The following is an 18491-nucleotide window of genomic DNA, read 5'->3' as shown; positions in this document are numbered from 1 at the left end:
GGAAGATCAGTCTTCCCTTCAAAATGATCTAAAAGTTGTTCATCTTTCTTCATGAGAAAAGTTTCTCTCCTGGCAGAAAAATTGTCCCTAGTGCTCTGATCTTTTCTCCTAGCCAGTGATTCCTAGATAAATAAATATTTACTTGTTTTTTTCACTATTCTGATTGCCAAAGTGACAGGAACAGGTGTCAGTTTAAAAGGCATTCAAAGGGTGGCCTGAAACTCCTAATTATTCTGTATCTACCTCTTAAATATTCCTGATTAGGTGGGTTGGGTCTATTTCCCTATAAGCTTGTCAAATGTAAATTCTAATTCTAAAAAAAACCTCTCATATGTGACAACTTCAGTATAATTGTATATTCTTCATATCTTCTATATTGTCATTCATACAATGAAAATAAATTAAAGTACCATGAACTTCCTAAGAATTGCCCCAGACTTGGCTATCTACTTTTGAAAAATATTCTAAATATATGATATCAAGCTGCTAACTAAATCAGCTCAATTCCTTTTTAAAATTTTTTCAGATGATGAGGAATGAATGTATAACATACTCTTTGTACCTGCAAGAATCAAGGGACTGATAGCTTTATGTAAAATCATCAAAGTTTAAGACTGATATATTCAAGCCCAGGTGTAAAAGTAAAAATCGCAGGCACAATGTAAGATTAATGTTTCTTTTCAGGTTGCAGACATGACTTTTGATCACCAAATGCATTCTCTCAATATATCATTATTTTCAAAGATGTAAGAGTATTCTTTATTTTACTGGATAAGGTTTATAATGATAATAAATAAAGCAAATTTTAAAAATGAAGAGCATGCAAACAAAGTAACTTCACACTTATGAACCATGGGAGATATAAATGTGTCAAGAAGGCTGCACTCAAAAATCCCTAGGCACTGATAATTTTTTTAACTACAGACAAAAGTTATATCAAATTTTGATCAATATATTGTCCTACTCAGGGTTCTTCTCAGAGCAGATTTAACATCTCTGTTTCTAAAGCTGTAGATTAAGGGATTCATCATGGTAACCATGATAGTATAAAAGATGGAAGAAATTTTCCCCTCATTCATAGACCCAGGTGAGGAGGGCTGAAGATACATAAATGTGCTTGATCCAAAAAACAGAGAAACAGCAAATAAATGGGAACTGCAGGTACTGAATGCCTTGTACTTGCTCTCAGTGGACCTCACCTGGAATATGGTGCAAAGAATGAAGCCATAGGAAGTAAGAATGATGGAGGTTGGAACAACAATATCCTTTCCTACTACAATAAACAGTTCTATCTCATTGACATAAGTACTTGTACAAGAGAGCTATAGCAAAGGGAGGAGGTCACAGAAATAATGGCTAATGGTGTTTCCATCACAGAAGGTCAGTCGAAGCATGCAACCAGTGTGGATCATGGCTCCAGAAAGGCCCATCAAATATGAACCAAGCATAAGATAGAAGCATACTTTAGGGGACATAGCATTGTTATACAAGAGTGGATTACAGATAGCCACATAACGATTATAGGCCATTGCTGTCAGCATGTAACATTCGGAAATTCCAAAAAAGCAAAACATGTAGAGCTGGGTCATGCACCCAGTGTAAGATATAACATTTTTCGCCAGTAAGAAGTTCATCAGCATTTTGGGTGTGATCACTGAAGAATAACAAAGGTCTATGAGGGACAAGTTAAAGAGGAAAAAGTACATGGGGGTGTGAAGGTGAGAATTCAGCACAATTAGAAGGATCAAAGTCAAATTTCCTAATGTAGTTACCATATATATTACTAGAAAGATGAAGAAGAGGGGGACTTGGAGACCAGGCTCTTCAGTTATCCCCAAGAGAATGAATCCCATCACCAAAGTGCCATTTGCCGCAGCCATTGTTCTCTAAGAAAATCTGGGGAGACATAAAAGGAGAAAAGTAAAGGAAAAACCCAACTGACAACTCTCTCTGCTGATCTTGAAGAATGTACTGGGAATGCACTGACCTGCTTGAAAACAGTGTACCTGCCTTTGATGTTATCATGATATAAAGTGGCATTCTTCCCTAGTAAATAAATACAATGCTTGCTTTTAAATCTAGAATTTTGGAAACAAAGGCAATTAAAACTCCCTGATAAAAAGGTCAGCCTTTTCTACTGAGTTACATAGTGGCAAATCCCCATCTAAAATTACAGACAAATATACACTCAAATCACACACACACACAACATCACAGTAGTCTGCACAATTGTATTAAGTATTCTTGTTATAAAATGATTACTAGAAAATTAAGAGAAAAAGTATAGTAGAATGGAACAGGATAAATTTGATGACCTCTGTTGTCATCCTTTACTTCCAAATCCATATGGGTTATAGAGAAAAGGTATAGCAACCTAGGACACAACAAAGTGTGTTCTCTGCAGAAGGCAAATCCACACAGACAAAAATTATTAGAATCTAAAAATAGTTAAGATACTCAGGAACATTTAAGCTCTGGAGGAATTTTAGATCTGCTATGGAGAGGTAGGAAGCTAAATAAGACATTGCAAGTTACATTTCCACTGGCTCTCTGAATAGTGTTATTTCATCCTTCTCTGTTCTTTTTCTTTGGAGTTCACTTAAGTCATAAGCATTTCCTAAGCAGAGAGAAAGGGGTACAACATGGATTCTTGGACCAATCTAAATCTATTATCTACTGTGTGAACCCACTCCATAGGAATGCCTGAATATCTTCCTTGCATTTGAAATTTGCAAAGCTCATATTCACATAGGTTACTTGTTAGAACTCATAGAAATGTAAAACAGGTGAGGCGTGACAAAGTTAAAGAATGCTTGATTATGAAACGAAAATAGGTTCTTAATTTCAAATGTTCAGCAATGATAAACAAGTACTTTATGTTTGCTTTAAATTACATTATATTATCCTCATATACATACATGTATCTCTACAAATCACAAAAACATTAAAAGGGCATAGATGAATTAACTTCAACAGTGGGTCATTTCAACAATGCACATCTTTGTCAAAACACAAATAATTATATGACATACATACTATTTTGCACATTAATAACATTTCAACATATATATTGAATAAAAGGTAAAATATTATTGTGAATAGATTTTAAAACTTACCCTATTTAGAAGAGAAAAAATATGGACTCAATGTCATTATTACTTTTCTTTTTGTCAATACCCGGTCCTGAGTCTTTGTTTGTTTTGATTCTATGAGAATGCTGAACCAAAGTTATTTCTATGCATTTTTCAGACACTTTGCTGAATTATTGTCCACAGGTTGTAATACTACTTCCTAATCCAGTAAAATAATGACAGGAAAACAAACTTTTTTTTAACACACCTGCCACTTGAAACTCCAGATTCTTATGAGTTTCATGTCATAATGCACTGAGAAAATACAAGGAAATCCCTTCAGTTCCTCGAAGGGACTCAAGACAGGTATAAAAAAAGGACTGAAGTGATAGGTTGTACATGCTAGACCAATGTGAATCCTTAGTGCCTTGGAGATTCAACAGATTCAAATGACTGTCCTGGTCTTTGGGGAGTATGTATTCTCAATACTTTAGCCAAAATTCAACACCCTTCTCCTAATCAGCTTCTTCACAGAAATCAATGATTTTATTCCTTTTCTCATCCCACGGAGACACAGTACAGTTTCAGAGAAGCAACCCGAATGGTGTTCTTATTGTTTCATAAAAGTTGTTCAAGAGGTATATTAATCCTTCAGTTATAATTTTCTCAAATCATTTTAATTGTACTATTTTTATTTGCTGATCTGCACATGGATACTAATTCATCATTGTTATTTTCCCAGAGTTCAAACATAGAACTACTTTCTCAGCCCCCTAAAATCAATTTCTGCAGGTTGCATGTATTCCCTTTTAACATTTCTTTCTTTTTTTATTTTTTATTATTAAAAATTTCCACCTCCTCCCCACCTCCCATTTCCCTCCTCCTCCCCCAACTCCTCTCCCTCTCTAGTCCAAAGAGCAGTCAGGGTTCCCTGCCCTGTGAGAAGTCCAAGGTCCTCCCCACCCCATCCAGGTCCAGGAAGGTGAGCATCTAAACAGACTAGGCTCCCTCAAAGCCAGTACATGCAGTAGGATAAAAACCCAGTGCCATTGCCCTTGGCTTCTCAGTCAGCCCTCATTGTCCCCCACGTTCAGAGAGTCTGGTTTGATCCCATTCTTTTTCAGTCCCAGTCGAGATGGCCTTAGTGAGCTCCCATTAGATCAGCCCCACCGTCTAAGTGGGTGGGTGCACCCCTCTCAGTCCTGACTTCCTTGCTCATGTTCTCCCTGCTTTAGCTCCTCATTTGGGCCTTGGGAGCTCAGTCCAGCACTCCAATGTGGGTCTCTGTCTCTATCTCCATCCATTGCCATATGAAGCTTCTAGGGTGATATGCAAGATATTCATCAGTATGGCTATAGGATAGGGCCATTTCAGGCTCCCTCTCCTCAACTGCCCAAGGAACTAGCTGGGGACATCTCCATGGATACCTGGGAACCCCTCTAGAGTCAAGTCTCTTGCTAACCCTAAAATGGCTCCCTTTATTAAGATATCTTCTTCCCTGCTCCCCTATCCACCATTCCTCCATCCCAACCATCCCATTCCTTCAGGGTCTCTCCATCCTCCCCTCCTCACTTTTCTCTCCCCATCTCCCCATCTCCCCTTACCCTCAGCCCACCCCCACCCCCAAGATTGTGCCGGCTGCCAGTGGTCGGAGGGGTTAGGAAATAACCACGATAGTCCTTTTATAATTACTCAGTTTTAATACAAGGGGAGATAAGGGAACTTACAGAACCAAGGGTCCAGCGGAGCAGAAGGTACGCGGGGGAGAGCAAAGAACGGGGCTCCTTCCGGCGCCCCATCCTATTTAAGGGGAATGCTACCCCGCTGGAGCAGCCACGCCCCTGAACGCAGGGATTGGGCCAGCTGCCCCAACACAAGATCCCAATTTTTGCCTGGCAATCTAGTCTACTTCCAATATCCAGGAGGATAGCTATATTTTTTTTGGGGGGGGTTCACCTTCTTATTTAGCTTCTCTAGGATCAGGAATTATAGGCTCACTGACCTTTATTTATGTCTAGAATCCACTTATGAGTGAGTACATACCAAATTCATCTTTTTGGATCTGGGTTACCTTACTCAGAATAGTGTTTTCTTTCCATCCATTTGCATGCAAAGTTCAAGATGTCATTGTTTTTTACCACTGAGTAGTACTCTAATGCGTATGTATTCCACACTTTCTTTATCCATTCTTCCATTGGAGGTCATCTAGGTAGTTTCCAGGTTCTGGCTATTACAAAGAATGCTGCTATGAACATAGTTGAACAAATGTTTTTGTAGTATGATTGGACATCTCTTGAGTATATTCCCAAGAGTGGTATTGTTGGGTCCTGTGGTAGGTTGTTCCTCAATTTCCTGAGAAACCACCACACTGATTTCCAAAGTGGTTGCACAAGATTGCATTTGCACCAACAGTGGATGAGTGAATCCCTTACTCCACATCCTCTCCAGCATAGGCTATCATTAGTGTTTTTTTTGATTTTAGCCTGGTGTAAGATGGCATCTCAAAGTTGCTTTGATTTGCATTTCCCTGGTCGCTAAGGTGGTTGAGCATGCCCTTAAGTGTCTTTTGGCCATTTGAACTTCTTCTGTTGAGAATTCTCTGTTCACTTCAGTGCCTCATTTTTTAATTGGGTTAATTAGCATTTGAATATTAAACTTTGTTACTATTAAAGACAGTATTTAACAATTCAGGGAAGTACTTTTATATTTTTCTTTTTTTTCTTTTTTATTTTATTTATTTATTTATTTATTTATTTATTTAGAATTTCTGCCTCCTCTCTGCCTCCTATTTACCTCCCCCTCAACCCTCCACTCCCCATCCCTCTCCAGTCCGAAGAGCAGTAAGGGTTCCCTGCCCTGTGGGAAGTCCAAGTTCCTCCCCCCTCCGTCCAGGTCTAGGAAGGTGAGCGTCCAAACAGGCTAGCCCCCCCACCCCCAAAGCCAGGATATGTAGTAGGATCAAAATCCAGTGCCATTGTCCTTGGCTTCTCAGCAGCCCCATTGTCCGCCGTGTTCAGGGAGTCTGGTTTTATCCAGTGCTTTTTCAGTCCCAGTCCAGCTGGCCTTGGTGAGCTCTGATTAGATCAGCCCCACCATCTCGGTGGGTGGTAGCACACCTTGCAGTCGTGACTTCCTTGCTCATGTTCTCCCTCCTTCTGCTCCTCCTTTGGACCTTTGGTGCTCAGTCCGGTGTACCAATGTGTGGCTCTGTCTTTATCTCCATCCATCGCCAGATGAAGGTTCTATGGTGAAATGCAAGATATTCATCAGTATGACTATAGGATCTGGCCTTTTCTAGCTCCCTTTCTTCAGCTGCCCAAGGAACTAGCTGGGGGCATCTCCCTGGATACCTGGGAACCCCTCTATATTTTTCTTAAATAATTACAGAAGTTAGAGAGGTAAAGACTCTGAATTTGTATCCTTAATACAACAGATGTGGAGATTCAGTTACCATATCTCTACCTAGGATCTACTAATCATAAAACAGGGAAGATAAATAAATTATACCCTTCATCAGATATTTGTGGTGATTCTTTTAGGAATGGAAAAGGAAAGTGGAAAAAGTAAAGTCTTGCAAACTAAAAATAATAAAATATCACATGTAAGTACCAGTGATCATGTATATATGAAAGGATTTTTTCCATATTAAACTTCATATATTAAAAATAAAATAAACAGAAAGTGAATTTAAATTCCATGTATAGACTAGGGTATTGCTGTTACTGAATTTACTGGATCTAGAATACATGCTAAAAATGTCCAAACTTCAGTTTTTCCTTATTATGCCTATGCATAATTTTCTGAAATAGAGTATAGCCTTGTATTATGTTTTTGTTGAGATTATTTTGGACATATATCTGGTAATAGAATTTTAGTATCAAATGAAGTGGGATTTGCATGTTTTCACTATATCTTGCATCCTTAATTTATTTTTTGCTTCTAAATCTGAATGTTCATAGTTACTCAAAAACAACTTATAGGCATTTATAATATTTCAATATCATAGCATATCCTGTTAAATCTATTAAAAATTACACTAGGCTAGGAATAATTTCTGTAATGATGTCAAATGGCATTTTAATCCCAATCACATAAGACTCTGCCATTAATTCTTGGGTCAGATTCTAGTAAAATATAGTCCAAACTCAAGTGAGAAAAACTAAATTAAAAGTAAAAGTTGATTCCAGTGGTTGTCTATAGATTATAAGTGGAATTGCGAAAGTATATCTGTCCAGACATTGTGTAATTTGCATTTGGTGAGTCATAGATCATGACTGTTGATTGTGAAGATGTTTGGTCTAAATACAATTATAGATAAACTCCAAATAAAATGTATTTACATAGACTAAGAATATGTCTGTTTCTAGAACACATACAGCCTGACATGAAAGTGTAACACTTAAAAATACAAAGACTGAAAAAACAAAAGAGAAAGAATGCAAGTTGGATATTGGCCATTCTGTTATTCATAAGCACTTATGTAATGATCTGTGCACTCAACACAAAACAGTGCACAATTTTTTTTCAATTGTTCACCATGTGGATTTGGCCATTTTAAAGTCTATCGTATTTCAGCATCTGGCACACCACATCAAGTGTCAGTGGCTTTATGAACCATTTGTAAAGTTTTAAAGTGTAATTAAATCATTTAATGAACTTCTTCAAAGAACATACTTTGGCTTACACTTAAGTGCCACAATAGTTCTCAGATTAAATGAAGTCAAAACTAAGATTTTCATTATTGAAACAGACTCTTCTATGATAGATTATTAAACCTCACTGTAATACAAGAAAAGATAAATAGTTTATTGAGACAAGAGTTTCAAACTACATAACAGCAGAAAATCAACAGTGAAAGATATCAGAATATATGAAACAAAATAACTGACGCAGTTAAATATTAATATTAGTCATATACTCCACCTTTAAGTAAAATAATAATAAGAGCCATTGATGCCTCAAAAAAGGTTAGATTCAAATACCATCACTAAGATATTTTATATTCTGTGTAAAAGGGATGCACTTCAATTTTAAGGACACATAGAGAATAAAAGTAAAAATAAATGGATCGTAAACACGATATGTACAGTTCACTAAGTAGACGTTAAATGAAAGACTCTGAATTGAAGGTCTGAGAAATCAGAAAGTGACAACATTATCAATTAAGAATTTATAAAACTATGCCAGGTAGTGGTGGAGTGTACATTTAATCCCAGCACTTGGGAGGCAGAGGCAGGCGAACTTCTGTGAGATCAAGGCCATCCTGGTCTACAAGAGCTAGTTCCAGGACAGGGTCCAAAGCTACCTAGAAACTCTGTCTCGAAAAACAACATAAAAAGAAGTTATAAAATTATACATATATAACAAAACAATGGTAGTAGATTTAAATATAAAGCAAATATTTAAAAGTCTAAACTGAGAGGAGATAGTAAAACAAATAAAATAATAGAATCATTAGTAAAACACTTCTAAGAATGGGAGGATCATGAAATAGAATAAAATTAGAAATCATTACAGTGGAATAGCAGAATGTTGCATCAAACAGCATGTTCTTGTCAAAAAACAATGAGATATTAACCTAAATAAATTTTATATTATGAAAGATAAAATGTCTTAAAAAAATTTGACAATGACCTAAAAAGATGCCTTTATAGAGCACCATGTCAAAAAGAAAAAAAAAACACCTAGAAAGAAAAACATCAACTTACAGACATTTAATAATTATTGAGTCATTGAACAACATGATCCTGTGTAGCATACGGTTGACTGAAGAAATTTAAAGGACAATTAACAGAATATAGAAATAAAATGAACAGGAAACAAAAGAGCCCAGAACTTTTAGAAGAAACAATAATTAAGAAGCAAAGCCTTCAGCAATATACATGTATCATTTCTTTCTGTACAATTTTATGGAAAAATTTGGGTAATGCTGTTGTTACTGTTATGCAATGCCAGAATTATTCAGAAAAATAAAATTATAACAACAAATAAAAATGATGTACTCAACATAGTTTGAATGTAGATGCAAAAATCCATATAAATGTTCATCAAGGAGATCCTGTAGAGATCCATAAACTATCAAGACTGATGCTAGGAAACAAGGTTTTTTGAAAACTGACATTGGGGCCCCATTGATAAGGAAAACTTCAATACATCTCACTGAACACAGAGAGCTTCAGCTGGTACAGGGTAGAGGCCTTCACCTCCTACTTTCTATTCTCTTTGGCATAAGAAAATACTTTGCTGGCTATAGAAAGAGAAACCTAAACAATAATCCAGTCACAAACCCCCTCACCTACAATTTGTCTTTATGCATGCTGTCTTGGGTCAATGGTCACACAAATTTGTGTGTGTCCAATGTTTGTTTTAACTTGAGACCCAGGCATCAAGAGGGAGCCAATGCTCCACTGCTTAGATAGTCAGGGACGATAGACTGGATAGTCCAGAGACTTAGGATAGTACCCACCATGGCTGGGGAAAAATCAATGAAATGATGTCTAATAATATTCTGCATTATACATAGATTGGTGTCTTGTCTAGTAGTCATCCAGAGTGGCTTCCTCAGAAAGAAGATAAGGACATGTGCAGAAGAGACCCACAGTCAGACCTTATCTAGAGAATCTAAATTGGAGGTCTCCATTGGGTTGCTGCCCTTGGAGATCCAGGAACCCAATAGATGATGTGTAGAAAAGACTATAATAGTCAGAGGGAATGGAGGACACCAAGAGAACATGGCCCACTGAATCAACAAAGCATGGCTCTCATGGGTTCACAGAGTCTAAAGTGGCAAAAACTTCAGGAATGAACCAGATCCAATGCCTATATGTTAAGGATGTTTTTGATATTTCTGTGGGACTCTTAACAATGTGAGCAGGATTTCTCTCACACTTTTTCCTGCTTTTGATACTCTTTTCCCACTCTGGGTCACATTGTTCAACTTCATTATAAGGGCCTTTTGCCTTGTCATATTAGATCTTGTTATATTTCTGTGTAGCATCTTGGAGGCCTAATCTTTTCTGAAGAGGAAATAGACAGTGGCAGCACTGTGGTAGAGGGTAAGTGTGTGGGAGCTAGGAGAAGTAGAGGGAGGGTATGTAATAAAAGAGAGAAGAAACCATGAAAAAAGGGTGGATTAACTATGCCTCAACATAATAACATCTATATATAATTAGTATATAGCCAACAACATCCTAAATGGAGAAAAATTTAAAGCATTCTCACTCAGTTCATCAATGAGATAAGCGTGCCTACTCTTGGTTACTGTTTAATATAATTCTTAAAGTTTTAAAAATAGCAGTAAGATTTTCATATGTTGAACCAGACCTGCATCTCTGGGATGAAGCCTACTTGATCATAGTGGATAATTTTTCTAATGTGTTCTTGGATTCTGTTTGCCAGTATTTTGTTGAGAATTTTTGCATCGATGTTCATGAGTGAGATTGGCCTGTAATTCTCTTTCTTGGTTGAGTCTTTGTGTGGTTTAGGTATCAGGGTAATTGTAGCTTCATAAAAGGAATTTGGCAATGACTGTTCTGTTTCTATATTATGAAATACCTTAAGGAGTATAGGTATTAGGTCTTCTTGGAAGTTCTGGTAGAATTCTGCATTGAAACCATCTGGTCCTGGGCTTTTTTTGGTAGGGAGGTTTCTGATAACAGTTTCTATTTCTTCATGACTAACAGGACTATTTAGATTGTTCACCTGGTCCTAGTTTAACTTTGGTATATGGTACTTATCTAAAAAAGTGTCTATTTCTTTTACATTTTCCAATTTTGCGGCATACAGGCTTTTGTAGTAAGATCTAATGATTCTCTGAATTTCCTCTGCGTCTGTGATTATGTCCCCCTTTTCATTTCTGATCTTATTAATTTGCGTGTTCTCTCTCTGCCGTTTGATTAGTTTGGCTAGGGGTTTGTCAATCTTGTTGATTTTCTCCAAGAACCAGCTTTTTGTTTCATTGATTCTTTGGATTGTTTTCTGTGTTTCTATTTTGTTGATTTCTGCCCTCAGTTTGATAATTTCCAGTCTTCTACCCCTCCTAGGTGAGTCTGCTTCTTTCTTTTCTAGAGCTTTCAGGTGTGCTGTTAAGTCTCCAATGTGTGCTTTCTCCATTTTTTCCCCTTCAGTGGAAGAATGGATGAAGAAAGTGTGGAATATATACATATTAGAGTACTACTCGGCGGTAAAAAACAATGACATCTTGAATTTTGCATGGAAATAGATGGAAATAGAAAACACCATCCTGAGTGAGGTAACCCAGGCCCAAAAAGATGAACATGGGATGTACTCACTCATAATTTGTTTCTAGCCATAAATAAAGGACATCGAGCCTGTAATGTAAAAAATCCTAGAGAAGCTAAACAAGAAGGTGAATCCATAGAAAAACATAGTTATCCTCCTGGATATTGGAAGTAGACAAGATTGCCGGACAAAAAATGGGAACTTGGGGGTGGGATGGTATGGGGGGATGAGGGGATGGGGAGAGAAAAGTGTGAAGTGGAGGATGGGAAGAGCTTGGGGTAATAGGATGGTTGGGATATAGGAAGGGTGGATATGGGAACAAGGAACTGTATATCTTAGTTAAGGGAGCCATTCTAGGGTTTGCAGAGACTTGACTCTAGAGGGGTTCCCAGGTGTCCAGGAAGACGCCCCCAGCTAGTTCCTAGGGCAGCTGAGGAGAGGGTGCCAGAAATGTCCAGATCCTATTGCCATACTCATGAATATCTTGCACATCACCATATAACTTTCACCTGGCAATGGATGGAGAAAATGACAGAGCACCACATAGGAGCACCGGACTGAGCTCTCAAGGTCCTGATGAGGAGCAAAAGGAGGGAGATCATGAGCAAGGAAGTCAGAACCATGACGGGTGCGTTCACCCATTGAGATGGTGGGACAGATCTAACGGGAGACCACCAAGTCCAGTTGGAATGGGACTGATGGAACAGGGGACCAAACCGGACTCTCTGAATGTGGCTGACGGTGGAGGAGGACTGAGAAACCAAGGACAACGGCAATGAGCTTGATCTCTACAGCATGGACGGGCTCACTGTGAGCCTTGCCAGTTTGGTTGCTCACCTTCCTGGACTTAGGGGGAGTTGGGAGGACCTTGGACTTAACATAGTGAAGGGAACCCTGATGGCTCTTTGGCTTGGAGAGGGAAGAGTGGGGGTATGGGTGGGAGGGAGGGGAGGGAAGGGGGAGGAGGAGGGGAGGAGATGGAAATTTTTAATAAAAAAATGAGAAAAAAATAGCAGTAAGGCAAGAAAGAAATAAAAGGAAAAGTTACGTAAACAAGAAATGAAGAAGTCATCTCTACCTGTTCATAGATGATACTTCACAGATAAGACTGCCTAATGAACCCACAAAGAAACACATAGAGCTGATAATAGTGTCAATAAAGTTTCAAGACAGAAAATTAACAAACAGCTGTCTTTCTTTACGAAATGAAAAACACACTGAAAGCAAATTCTGTGCTGGCTATTTTTGTTTCACTTTGGCAAAAGCTAGAATTATCTTAAAGGAAAGAACCTCAATTGAAAACAGTAATACTTCTATATAATCTGTCTATATGGCATTTTATTAATTAGTAATTGATGGAGGAGGGTCCAGCCCACTGTGCATGGTGCTGGTGTTCCTGGGTTTTATAAAAGTTTCTCAAAGTATTTTGACTTGCATTTCCCTGGTGGTTAAAAACACTGAAGATTTCTTTAGGTGTTTCTCAGCCATTTCTGTTTCTTCTTTTGAGAATATTTTCTTTATATTGGTAGTCCATGTTTTGTTTTCTTGTATCCCTCATTGTCCTGGAAATCACTTCATGGACCAGACTTCCCTCAAACTCACAGATCTTCACCTGCCTCACCCTTCAGAGTGTTGGAATTAAAGGTCTGTGCTACTACCACCAGACTTGTACCACTCTTTTAAATCTGATTTTTATGATATTTTTCTTGAGTTCTTTATATATTTTAGTTATGTGATCTCTATTATACGTGGAGTTGGTATAAATATTTCCAATTTTGTAGGCTCATGATTGTACTGACTGAGGTAATATGGAATCCAAAATACACAATAGTGTGTATTCAGTTATATGTCAGTTTTTGTTGTTAAATCTTCAATAAGCAATCTATAATCTATATGAACATAGAGGTTCTGAATCAGGATTTTACCAACCTTGAAATGGGAAATAGAACAGATAATTATGGATGGATAAGGGGGTACTGGAATAGGATGGTCAAATGGGGAGTCAAAGAAAAAGGGGCATATGGAGAGTTTAAGGAGAGGTGTAGAGAGCTGTGCTGTGCTGCCCTTTGAAGCTGGCGCTGGTTTCCGCCTTCCACCCCCCTCGTGGGTGAGTGCTCTCAGTCACGTACTATCCCCATATATGGCTTAAGTTGAGTATATGCTCTCAGTCATATATTTTTCCATATATGGTTTAGGTTGAGAATGTGGCTTGCTTTCGCGAACCTGGACCTATCCGCTTTTCCCACGTGACTTGCTGGGGCTCGCTATTCAGAGGCTATTTTAGCTTGGGCTGGCTTTTCCCGGGGGTCAGAAGATAGTTCAAGGTTCCCGAATAAACTGCAGAAAGAAGAGTCTGTGTCGTGTCTTCCTTGCTGGTCGAGGTGGTCGCGACAGAGAGAAACATCTAAAACTAAGGACCATTTGAAGTGTGTGTGTGTGTGGGGGGGGTGTGTGAGTCTGTGTGTCTGTGTGTGTCTGTGTTTGTGTGTGTAAGAGAGAGCATGAAAGTAGTCTATTGACAACCCTCAGGTAGCTCCTTAAATTAAGATATATGCTTCCCTGCTCTCATATCCACCCTTCCTATATCCCAAGCACCCCATTCCTCCGAGCTCCCCCCGCTCTCCCCTTCACACTTTTCTCTCCCTATCTTCCCTTGGCCCAGTCTTGCCCAACCCTCAAGTTCCCAATTTTGCCTGGCGATCGTGTCTACTTCCAATATCCAGGAGGATTACTATATCTTTTTTTGGGAGTTCACCTTCTTATTATCTTCTCAAGGATCCTAATGGGAGATCACCAACTCCAGTTGGAATGGGACTGATGGATCATGCGACCAAACCCGTCTCTCTGAGTGTGGCCAACAGCGGGGGCTGACTGAGAAGCAAAGGACAATGGCTCTGGGCTCTGATTGTTCTTCATGGACGGGCTCTGTGGGAGCCTTCTCAGCTTGGTCGATCACCTTCCTGGACCTCGGGGGAGTTGGGAGGACCTTGGTCTTAGCATAGAGTGGGGAACCCTGATGGCTCCTTGGCCTTGAGAGGGAGGGAGGGGAGGTATGGGTGGAGGGGAGGGAAGGGAAGGGGGAGAAGGAGGGGAGGGAAGGGGGAGGAGGAGGGGAAGGAGGGGGGAGGAGGAGGGAAGGAGATGGAAATTTTTAAATATAAAAAAAATAAACCATGAGAAAAAAAAAAGAAAAAAAAAGTAAAAAAAAAAAAAAAAAAAAAGTAGTCTAAACAGAATTAACATGAAACAGAGAAGGAGAACAACTATTGTATATCTCTCATCAAATATATTTCCATTTCCTGGAATGGGTTATATCTAATTGAATTATGGACGAGTGAGGTTCTAAGGGGACTACTAAATAGAGAAGAAATTCAGACTCAGGGTTGGACAAGGTGCAAAGACTGAGAGACCATGAAACAGCCAGGTCTTAATCAGCTGTTTCCATAAATTCTCTCTTCTCAGGCTGTAGAAGGAGATGCAGGCCTCTTCCTGCCACCCGGCTCCTGCACAGCTGGCTATCTTTACCCAAAATAATTACATGGAATTTTATTCTTTTAAACACTGCCTGGCCCATTAGTTCCAGCCTCTTACTGGCTAACTCTCACATCGTGATTAACCCATTTCTATTAATGTGTGTTGCACTACGAGGTGGTGGCTTGCTGGGAAGGATCTTAGCCTACATCCATCTCGGGTCATAGAATCATGGTGACTGCCTGAGGCATCTGCCTGACTCTGCTTTCTTTCTCCCACAGTTCTGTTCTGTCTACTCCACCTACCTAATTTTCTGTCCTATTAAAGGGCCAAGGCAGTTTCTTTATTAACCAATAAAAGTAATACATAGACAGATGACCCTCCTCCATCATCAGGCCTCAGGAAATACTTCAGAAGAGAATGCAGAGAATTTTTTTTTTTTTTAGAAAACAAAGGAATGGGGGACACCAGTGAAACAAGTTCTTCCCAATACAGTAGTACCAATGCACATATGAGCTAAGAGAATATGGCAGTATGCACAGGGTCTTAATGTGTTTGCACCAGTTGGGGTCTCAACACTGAGAGAAGTAGACACAAGTCTCCATTCCCTGGTCAGAATCTATCTACAATTGATGACAACTCACAAGTGAGAAATTAGATTTTTTCCAACAGAATATCACTGGATATAAGAGCATTCTTTGATTTTTGTGTGTTTGTTGTTTTGTTTTTGTTTTTACTTACTTATTTATCTCTCTTATACTGTGTCCTAACCAGTTTTCCCTCCTTTCCCTTTTCCCAATCCCCTGCCTCAAACATCCCCTCTTTCCCAGATCCTATCCCTCTTCTTTCCCTTCATAAAATAGAAATCTCAAATCAGCCAGTAATGGAATATCAAATTATGTTAAAACTAGGAAGATCTCATATTCAGATTGAATCAGGCAACTTGGTAAGAGAAAAAGGGTCCCCAAAGCAGTCCAAAGAGTCAGAGACAGTCCCCTCTTTCACTGTTGGTAGTCCCATAGCAACACAAAGCTAATACAACCATAACCATGCAGAGGATGTGTGTTAGACCCATGCAGGCTTCCTAATTGTTGATTCAATTTTTGTGAATCTCTATGAGTGCTCAGTAGATGATTCTGTGGGCTCTTTTCTTCCGGTGTCTTTGACTCCTCTAGCTCCTATAATCCTTTTCCTTCCTCTACAGGATTCCCTGAGCTCCACTTGTTGCTTTTGGGTCAATGTATCTATTCCCATCAATTACTGTATGAAGCCTCACTGAAGATGATTATGCTAGATCCCAGTCTGCAAATATAGCAGTGTATCATTAGGAATCGCTTCATTGAGGTTGGTCTTTTGTTGTGTTGGTAGTTTGCTTGTTTGTTGGTTTTTATTTGTTGTTGTTTGGTCAATCATGAGTGGTTTTATCCATGTTTGTAGGGAAAAATGGACAACTGGAGCAGGAAACCAACCAATCACTGAGCACCATGAGTCTGACCCCAGAGCCAGTGACAAAACATACCATGCAAATGAGATATATGTCAGGGAAAGAAACATTTTTATCCCTGAACCCAGGACCAAAGAAACATGCCCTGGCTCTGAAAGCAGTGTCAGAGAAACACACTTTGGAGGCTGGAGAGATGGCTCAATGGTTAAGAGGACTTCCAGAGGTCCTGAGTTCAATTCCCAGCACCCACATGGTGGCTCACTAAAACATGAAGTGACATGGAAAGGCTTACAATATAATGGATATTTTGATTATTTTGCTTGCTATCATTATGTCATTATTATTTGGATACATTTAAACTAATCACATTGTTTATGATAAATATGTAACACACTGCATATCATTTTTATTGTAATAACAGTCTTTAGAAATCAACAAATAAGCCTTTATACTCTGAAATAATTTTGGCATTTTGATGAGGAGCATCCAACTGTAAGAGGCATCAGAGGTTCAAGAACAGTATAGGATTTTAGAAATTTTCTACTCTGCCAAAGGCATGAAATTATGCATACTGTTAGCATAAACAGGAAGCATCTGCCTTTGAGAACTGAGCCAGAATAAAACTTTAACTACATTTAGTAGAACACCAGAACTGCTGTCAAAGCCACAATGACTGTGCATGACAAACCACAAAACACTGTGCTGAAGAGAATGGAGATTCTGCTAAAGAATCAACATTTCCTGCATCTCAAAGGAGGTAATAAAGACAAAAAACCCACTCAGATGACCTTTGAAGGTTATATTCTAGGTAAAGTATAAGGATCAGGAACCTGTTTGGATCATTTGAGGTGGAGGGATGTTCATGGTCAATGGACCACATCAACTAAGTACCTTCTATCCTGTATCACACTGTGGAGGAAGCCGAGTAAATACTAGGGTGTGCAGAGATATCCAGTCTCATCCTTATTTTTTGAATTCACACTTGTGGCAATTAATTTACTTGTATCAAAACAGGAAATTGGTGGTTTTATAACCTATTGTCCCTAGAATACTCCTACTATTATATTATTGTACACTGTTAAATTAGAAAAAAATTTCTAACTTAGACTTTGGGGAACACATCCTATCCAATAGAACATTCACATCAACTTATTTATTTTAGATCTATCTATCTGTCTGTCTGTCTCTCTTTCTCTCTATTTATCTATTTATTTACTTCTCATACTTTGCCTCTATTTCTCTTCCCTTCTTCCCTAGTCCTGCCCACCAACCTCCCCTCTGTTATCACCCTTATCAAGTCCGTCTCCTTTTATGTTTAGGAAGAAGCACCTCTTCCATGAATGCTAACAAACATGACATAATTAGTTGCAGTAAAATTAACTACATCCTTATGTTTTAAGGCTGAATAAGATGTCCTAGCATGAGGAATAGGTTCCAAAAAGTGAATAAAATGTCAGAAACAGCCCATGCTCCCACTGTTAGGAATCCCACAAGAGGACCAAGCTGCACAGCTGTAAAAGTATATTTAGAATACCAAGGTCAGTTCCTTGTAGGCTCTATGGTTGACTGTTCAGTCTCTATGAGCCCAGGTTAGTTGATTCTATGAGGTTTCTTATGATGACAAGGACCCCTCCGGCTCCTATAGTCTTTTGTCCCCTCTTCTACTAGATTCAATGAATTCCAGCTAATGAAGGGCTGTGAGTCTGCAAATGTTCCCATCAGCTCTCAGCTGACAATTGGGCTAGGCACTAATCTGATCACAGGACATTGCCAGTTCAGGCTATGTATCCATTATTTTAGGAGTCTTCTATAGGATCATCCTTGTAGCTACCAGGGATATTACTTGTGCTAGGTGTGTATGTGACATGAAATTTTTTGCCCCCCCCTTTCAGTAGTTTCTTTTAGCACTCTCCCCTTCCATTACCCTGCTACCAACCTGATTGCTTGTGTTCCCAAACCAACCTTCCCTCAGCCCCTTCATGAAATATATTCTATTTCCTTTTTCCAGTTATATTAGAGAGTCCCCCACCCCAATTCCCGTGAACACTCCTCCTTACCTGGTCTCTCTGAGTCTGTGGATTATAGCAAAGCTATCCTTCAATAGAGATAAAACTAGAACATTCAATACAATTTTAATAGATGTTTTAAAAGAATAAGGTCACCAAAGTTCACCACATTATTAATTAAAAATTTTAATATCTAAATATTATTTCTACTTCCGTAGAAAAATATAGAATTGGCCCAGAATTTGAGATGGTTATACT

At 38.8% G+C, this 18491-nt stretch overlaps 1 pseudogene; it reads right to left on the bottom strand.

Annotated features, from left to right (window-relative positions):
• Positions 1–947: 947 nt before the first annotated feature.
• LOC119810130 lies at positions 948–1880 on the bottom strand (annotated as a pseudogene).
• Positions 1881–18491: the final 16611 nt, after the last annotated feature.

This window comes from Arvicola amphibius, chromosome 3, assembly GCF_903992535.2.
Source record: "Arvicola amphibius chromosome 3, mArvAmp1.2, whole genome shotgun sequence".
In the NCBI taxonomy this organism is placed as follows: Eukaryota; Metazoa; Chordata; class Mammalia; order Rodentia; family Cricetidae; genus Arvicola; species Arvicola amphibius.
The sequence above is the reverse complement of the archived record's forward strand: the minus strand, read 5'-3'. Positions and strand labels throughout refer to the sequence as shown.